At 32.2% G+C, this 8,553-nt stretch overlaps 1 long non-coding RNA gene across 3 annotated transcripts; it reads right to left on the bottom strand.

The window, feature by feature from the left end:
- Positions 1-1,657: 1,657 nt before the first annotated feature.
- Positions 1,658-8,145, bottom strand: LOC107848584. Of its 3 annotated transcripts, none has more exons than XR_001668098.2 (6): positions 7,814-8,145; positions 7,267-7,608; positions 5,498-5,625; positions 5,137-5,338; positions 2,615-5,054; positions 1,660-1,843 (listed from the first exon to the last, which is right to left on the bottom strand). It is a non-coding gene; the product is annotated as an uncharacterized LOC107848584 (long non-coding RNA). The 3 variants fall into 3 exon arrangements; XR_001668100.2 differs by having other exon boundaries at positions 1,661-2,687; positions 4,870-5,054; XR_001668099.2 differs by having other exon boundaries at positions 1,658-5,054.
- Positions 8,146-8,553: the final 408 nt, after the last annotated feature.

Genomic DNA, 8,553 nt, shown 5'->3' with positions numbered 1-8,553 from the left:
CCTTATTTAGAAGATTATCCCCTTAGTTTCCTACCTTATTTAGTAGTGTATCCCCTTAGTTATTTTATACCTTATTTAGGAGTCTTTATTTTGATTCCTTACTTGTATATATAGGATGTTGTACAAAGTAATTAATTATTTCAAGAAAACAAAAAAAATTTTCCCCAATTCCTTTGGTCTTTCTTTATCGTAATTTTTTGTTCATTCTTACAATACCGCTAAAAATATGGAGCAACGGATAGAGTTGCTTCTCTCTTAACCAGAAGTCATGAATTTAAGCTTTCGATATGAAAAAAATTCTTAGTAGGGAGAGCTTCCCCCGAATGGACTCTACGCGATGCAAATTTGAATTAATCAGGCTCCAATATGAATATCATATACCATATAAAAAAAGTTCAATGATGCCCTATATGTCCCCTACCCCAGGAGATTGATAGAAAAGACTTACCAGAGGTTATTTTTGTGTTTAATTTCACGGTTGAAAGAATATCTTTATGCCATTTGTCTTTCCCTTCTCTTGCTTCCTTTAGTAAAAGTAGGTTCAAATCAAATTTTTAGCATGCGGGCTCAGAATCTGCAGTCAGCTGCTTTCTTATAATCATCAATTTGTTCTTGACAGTTTCAATCAGGTATTCATAATCTAAAGTAAAAGGATTCAAATATTTGCATGCCGACCTATTCCTTCAAACCAAACAATGACAAATCAAAAAGAGAAGCAACTACAACAATGGCTTGTTGCTATGGTGGACATTTGGATTTACTAGGAAAGATAGAATTAGATATGAAGTTATTCAAGATAAGGTGGGAGTGACATTGGTTGGAGTCGAGATGTAGGAAGAAAGGCTGAGATGGGTCAAACTTGTGATTAGGAGGTGCACGGATGCCCTAGTGTGGAGCCGTGTGAGGTTGGCTGAGGATGGATCAAAACACGATAGAGGTAGTTGAAGAAATATTGGAGGAAGGTGATTCGACATGACATGGAGCAACTTCAGATTACCAAGGACATGACCCTAGATAGGAAGGAGTGGAGAAGGCGAATTAGGGTTGAATTTTAGTAGGACGGAGTAGGTAAGAGGACTTTGTTTTATTATCTGTGCTAGTAGTCATAGGGCTAGGCTTTGTTTCAGAATGTGTGTCGTATTACTTGTTGATAGTCTTGTTTATGTTATTATTTGGTGTGTTAATATCTATTGTTACTTGTTCCTTTGCTATTTTTGTCTTGATTCAGAAGTCTATCCGAAATAGCCTCTCTATCTCTCTTCTGAAGTAATAGTATGGACAACATATATTATCCCCAGACCTCACTTTGTGAAAATATATCAGGCATGTTGTTATAATTTGACTCATTCAAATTCACTAAAAAGTTTCAGTCCATGATTCATTACTCAAATTTATAGCTTTTACTAGGAATGAAATATTTATAACTCACCATAATTTTTTATTGTAAAAGTAAGATGTTTTGGAAGTAAGAGAGCAGTCAGTTTCATACATTGCCGACCATAACAAAGCTGAGATATATTTAATTACTAGATAGGTATGCCCGTTCTTTGCACGGGCCCAACGCATAATTTTGCTATGAACCTACTATAATGATCATGCTGCATATAAACATAAATATAAAGTAAATTTTGCATATTATCTAAAATAAATTATTTTGCATAAATTCCAAAAGTATTGTTTATACAACCATGGGAATATCATTCTACTGGATGCTCACATGACATTCACATATCACAATTGTTGCCTAGTTAAATTGTTACATATACTATTTTGTAAATTTTACAATAAAAAATGCATTTTTGATGTTATAAAATCAACCTCTTGAGCAGTCACGATCAAACACCTGTTTCAAATTAGATTTAATGATCAAATGTTAATATTCTAATAATATAATTTAATGATATTATAATAAATTATAACAACAAAACAACAATATAATCATTATAATTCCACTTATGAAGTTTGAAATGGGAGGTCGAGAGGTTGTTTTTGAATAACCTTTCTTTGATCCAACCACAAAAGCCAATTCAAATTAATTCAAACCCATCAATTTTAAAACTAAAAATTCTTTGCTGAAACTGCTCCTCGAATTGGTTGACTATACAACCTCCTATACTAATATATACTTTCACTGAACTCGACTCATGTAACATACTTCAAAGTTTAGATGAAATACCAAAAACAATATTGGTACTTGCAAATTTAAGTGAAAGGAGGTAAAAAAGTGAATCATTTTACGCATTTAAAGATCCTAGTTCTACCGAGAAAGGACTTCCAGAAAGGTGTATATATTATCTGTATAGACTATTAACACATATATAAGAAAAATTATCAATATATAGTATTAGATGTATAAGGATGCCTAAATAGTTCATAGAAAAATTTAGTAAATCACATGAATGATATGTTCTTGTTTTGAATAACAAAAATTTGAATTATTTTTTTCTTAAGTAGGTAATATTCATTAGAAGATTTATAAATTAAAATTTAGCCTTGCATCTCAAGTTTCAAGAGACCAACTGGGAGATGTGTTCTAAAATAAGGTCCATCTTTTATGTATTGAGTATTCAAAATGAGAAGAAAATTAGATAAATTCAGTGTACTTGTCACATACCTCCTCCTTTCTGTTGTGGGATAGAAACATAGGAATTATTGGGCACTTTTATTTTTGATGAGATCTCCTTTGGCTGATTTCATCAAGAATCAAGACGATGGGAGCTTCAGTAATATTAATATAAAATGTTTAGGAAAACTCAGAGATATAATTACAGAGAAACCGGTGTAGAGATTGTGGGTGTACTATCTACTATACTGTACAGATTAACTTCTTGCCCAAGGGACTCTTATTAATTTTGATGCTGAACTAAAACAAGTACAGTCTCTTAAAGAAAGTTTATCTCGATTGAGGGTCTCAGAGGTGCACATGCCTGTGCAAGACCTAGGATACAAGATAGATTATGTCTTCACAGTTACCTATGTATGTTGCTGCGTGAACCACAAAAGAAAGAAGCAAATATCCATATCAGCATGCCGAGTGTGTTATATTTCCCATAGGGTATGGGTTGCCTCTTCTTATATGATGTTGTACGATCCTTACTCCATAAGTTAACTTTTGAGATCATCTTATAGAATATTTAAGGAAGGTTAGCATGAAGTGGGCAGAAAAGTAGAGGTGCTCACAAGTTGGCCTAAACACTATCATGAAAAAACACCTAAAGAAAAGGTAGCATACTGCTACAAAAATGGTTTTCAAGAAATATTTGGCCATTCCCGACTATCTTGCCATACAAATCTTTTTTTATGTTAAGATGAAGTTTGCACAGTCCATAACAACTATCACCTAATACAATGCATAACCTAAAGAACTCAAATTGAGTGTGCTGATTAGTCAGACTAAAAAGTCCTGCTTACCACGTAAGTTTGAGGTAAAAGTTGGCTATAGAACTAATCAACATATCAAAACCAAAATGCCCCAGCATTTGATCTCTAAGCATAAGCATAGAAAAAAATTCAAATAAAATTTCAATACTCTTATTTCAAGACAATTAGTAATCTTAGGTTTCTGTCATAGATTTCATTGGGAATCATGTTTTGCCACATTAGTTGTAGGTGAGAATTTGATAATGATGAAAACTGTGAACTTTAATCTTTATCTGTAAATAGATCAAAATTAAACCTCATCTAGCTGAATCCCACTGAAGTCCTACCCTAAAGATGCTAAAAATTATTATGCTCAATTGAAAATTGGAGAAAAAAATTAAAGAAGCTGACACTAAACAGAATCTTTTAATTTTAAAATCTAATTAGAGGAAAAGCCTGATAGAACACCAAATTGATATAACGATAAAGCAAATTATATGTATGTTAATTGAGTTGAACAGATCCATAACAATTTATTTATGTCAAGACGTGTTTCCTTTTGAAATAATTTCTAAAGTCCTGGCTAAAAATCAAATCAACAATTCTATTTCAACATAGCATTGATGATATTTCCTTTTTTTTTAAAAGAATTTTCACCTTCAAAGCAACATCCAATATACCCCTCAGGCAAATCCTAAGATCTTGTGCTTTTTATGACTTTTATAAAAAAGAAAGAGTTTTACTTCATTTGATCAGATGCACAATATTTGTAGGCTTTTAGTTGGTCAATGTATCCTATTTATTTCAAGAGAATCAATGAATAAAACAACCATTTATTTCTGCACTGCCAAGTGGCTTGGCTTATGTTTCATGGAATATGACTATATATATTGTTGACTTGCTAGAGTTTATGAAGACAAAAAAAGACAATGTAGTTAATTTGAAACAAAGTGATTTGTTCAGTTTCTGGTCTAACGAGGCCATGGCAAATATTTTCGAATCGGAAGTTTATGTTGACTAAATACCTTGTTTTCAAAATTAGATAAAACAAACTTGGACTAAAATGGCTTTGAATGTTCCCTAGCTTGTGTTTCATACCAAAAGCCTTATCACTCTGCCAATCATTCTGTAAGACAATTTAATGAAATAAAATTCAGCTACTTAAAGAATCTATGTCTATAAGTTTTGATTCACTAATTTTTAGATTAACTATATGTGTCTATTCATTTAATTCTATAAATCCTATTGTATCTCAACACCTGCAAGAGTACTCCTATCCATGTCCTAAGATTTAGGTGATGATGAATCTTTCATATCCACATATCCAGATAAAACACCCATATGACCAATTAACATGGCTAATTCTTAATCCTGTTGATTTTTTCTTTAAAATTTCTCTTTCCAGGATAACTTAGTTGAAAGTTGAAATTGTATTCAAGATCTTGCAAACAGCAGATACAAAATGAAATGACAAAAATCATCAAAACTCGCAGAAATTAAAGTCTGCACCTTTTGCATGCTTCTAATATATGTTCTCCTACGCCCTCTGATATCGGCCTCATCTTTGACACCACCTAGGGAGATGCGTATAACTCTCTGCACAGAGCAACAATAATAGAAGAAGCCAAAGATGTCTTCCCAATACCTAGTGGACCCACAAAGTACAACACAAGACCTCTTGCATTTGGTTTAAGCTGCATTTAGTATTCAATTTACATCAGGTTATTTAAAAATCAAGGCATATTTTACATATGAAAGTACCAGATAAGAACCAACCTTTCAAACAGCTAGGTATTCGATTATCCATTGTTTGACCTTCACTAAACCATAATGGTCAGCACCAAGACGCTCTTTTCCAGCTTTTAAATCCAATTCAAGTTCTAGGCTGGCCTTCTCCTATGGAAGATCAGCAAGTAGCTCCAGATAAACACGGGAGCTATTATAGCCAGGTTGCTGAGGCTGCATATTTTTGAGTCTCCTGATATAGGAATTTGGAGTAAAAATTAAGATTAGAATTGTATTCCTCCTTCTCTTTGTCATTGTATTCACTCTTTTTTTGTTATTTTGACAAAACAATGAGGATGGTCCAAATATAAGTAAATCTCACGAAGGGCATTTTGAGTTTCAAATAGTGTACCTTAGTTCCCTCAAAGCATGTTTTCAGATACTCGCAGGTATTCCTGCTCCTTGCATCTTCCTCTTCAATGCAACCAAATTATCTTCTTTATCATCATTGTCACCAAGTTCCTCTTTTATGGCCTTCATCTATAAGAAGAATAAGAATCACAAAATAGAAGCAAAATGACTAACAAAGAAGGTCAATTTCCATCAGAACAATATGTTCCTGTCCTCAGAGGATTAGGACAAAAGGACTTCAATCATACAAACCTCAATATAATGAAGACGATTTACTGATCTTGAGCCAATATGCCAGGAGGAAACAGAAGAAAAGGACAACAAAAGTAATAAGCATATCTAGACATATTCTAATAGTGTTTTGGCAGGCATGCTAGTGCGTGACTAACATTTCCCAAAAACTTTAGTAGTAGTGGCAGGCGAAAGGCAAAGAGCGTGCAGTAAATAGATGGCCATCGGGTTTTGAAATGTATACCACCTTATCCTTACTTAACAGTTTTGGGAAAATAACACAATGATAGACTTCCAACATACCCCAAAACCCAATGCTAAACTCCTCTGAAGTTACCAAAGATTAGAAAGGTGTTGGCAGCAAATAATCCCACTTCTTCGACAGTTCTCCTCATTTGAGCTGCTGTGGTGCTATATTATTGATTTTGTTCTTAAATCTTAGACATATCCACTACATATTGTCAATATACCATTTGCAATCAGACATTGTTCTATTTTATCTTAGATATCTACATTGCATATTCCTACACCAGTTGGCAACTACATAGTTTTGTTTTTGAATGATCCAAAAAAATTGATAGGTTTGGTTCCCAACATCATTTGAAGCCAAGAATAACTAAGGTTTTGAATTTAGTAGGAATTGTTCTTAGTTCCAGCGTCAGTACTCTCTCAATACATCTATAACGACTATTACTTTGCCTCAATCCCTATAAAAAGATATTTTGATACTTTCCTGCACTGTGGATTAGCTGTTAGGGAATTGTACGGTGCAGTTTACTTTTAATTGTAATACTAAGAGCTTTTTCATACCACATGTGTATGTTCTCTCATATGGTTTTTAATAATGCGTATATTTCTCACACTTGGAAAACAACAATGCATGTTATGATGAATCAAAATAGCATAATCTACACCTGATCCTCGGAAACTGATAAACTATATTGCATAATTTTGCCTCTTATTCTTATGTTAATGTGATTTATGCATAATGTAAGAAGATGAACAGGTCTGAACAAATCTGTAGAAAAAGAAGAAAATTAGGGAGGATAGAGTGTACGCAAACTTTTTCTCTACCGTATGAAGGTAGAGTGGATGCTTCTGAAAGACCCTCAACTAAAGTGTAGCAAATCAAAGTAGTAATGAAGATGAAGAAAAAGAAGAAAAAATAGTAGTGAAGGAAGACATGTAAACTAATAGGACAATCAGGTTGAACAATAACATAAACAAGAAGGTGTGATCTCCTAAATATAATAAACAATAGATGTCAACAGATATAAGCCAAACACTACTTGCATAAGATAATACTACCACAGATTCGGAATTCTAAACAGATACCAAACTTAAGACAACAAGAATAGGTTATATTAATACAACACCCAATCACCTACTTAATTTTTGTATAGTAGTAAATTCTAAAATCTTTAAAAATAAATATGAATAATATTGTTAAGAAAAATGATCAGATTTAAAGTTAGTTTCATTAAACTAAGAATTAATAAGAGAATTGATGGAAGACTGAAGACAGTACAATGAACTTACTTGTTGTGCAGTTCGGAAATCCGATGAGTTGATATTCCTGTGTTGAAGATGAAGTCCATGAGCTTTGTAATGGGATATATGGGATACTTTCTAGAAAATATATATGAGATACTTTCTAGAAAATACTAGTAAATAGACTTTGTGATGGATATCTAGACACGTGTAAATAGAGTAGTGGACAATTACAATAATATTTGTATTTAAAAATTAAATAAATCATTCAGTAAAATGACTGTTATACTCCTGAATGTATTTCTACTCAATACTGCTAGTGAAGATGAAACGAATGAGCTACTGTGGTGCTGCGTCTTTTAGGACTGCCCCTACCACTTCCCGCGGTGCCTTCAATGAAAAAATAAGTTAATACATAATTTTTTAAGGGAATATGAATAATAAGGGAAATCATTAGAAGATTAGGATAAAATTCAAGTGTAGATCTAACCTAAAATTGCAGAACCAAATTAAATTTTTTTTTTTTTAAGAAAGAAAAGCATAAATTAAGGTAACATATATAGATCCAAGCCAAAAATTGAAAGAAAAATCATACCTTAAGATCATGCTGTGTGCGATAACAACATTAATAGCTGAAATCGTAGATTTAGGGGTTTGTAATGAATATTTGAATCATCTAAGTTCCTTCATCTTTATTTCTTTCCTTAACAATTTTCAATGAGAAAGCATATAATTATAGTTCCCTTAATGATCAGGAAAGAAAGAAATATTTTTCGAAAGATGAAGCAAAAAAAAATGAATCACCACTGAAAAAATGTAGATTTTACTCCCAAAAAAATCATTCCTCGACATCAATTGAGACAACAACATGAATCTCGAGCTTTGTTGGGACCGCTGTAAAGAAGAGCACCGCTTATGATATCCGCGTTAATCTCGAACTTTATTGGAACTGTAGTGAAGGAGAACACCGCTTATGATATTAATATGTTTATTACTGTTTTACCCTATGAGCTAAAGTCTTTTTTGCCCTTGATCGTTCTAAATTTCTCTTTTCTATATAATAATTATCCATACGGTAAAAAATATGGTGATTGATAATGAATGGTTGAAATATTTCTTCATTTGATATGAGATAAGAGATAATTAATTTTATTATTAATTTTAATATGAATTTATTTTAAGTTTAATTGAGATAAAATTATGAAATTAATTATTTTGATATTATACTACTATATATTTATATTTCATTTTAAAAATAAAATATTAATTTTAAAATAATTAATCAAAAAATAACTTATTTCTGATCAAACCAGCCCAAAGTTGGGACATGTAGCC

Source organism: Capsicum annuum, chromosome 11 (genome assembly GCF_002878395.1).
Source record: "Capsicum annuum cultivar UCD-10X-F1 chromosome 11, UCD10Xv1.1, whole genome shotgun sequence".
Classification (NCBI taxonomy): domain Eukaryota; kingdom Viridiplantae; phylum Streptophyta; class Magnoliopsida; order Solanales; family Solanaceae; genus Capsicum; species Capsicum annuum.
Note: the sequence above shows the minus strand (reverse complement) of the source record. Positions and strands in the feature narration are given on the sequence as shown.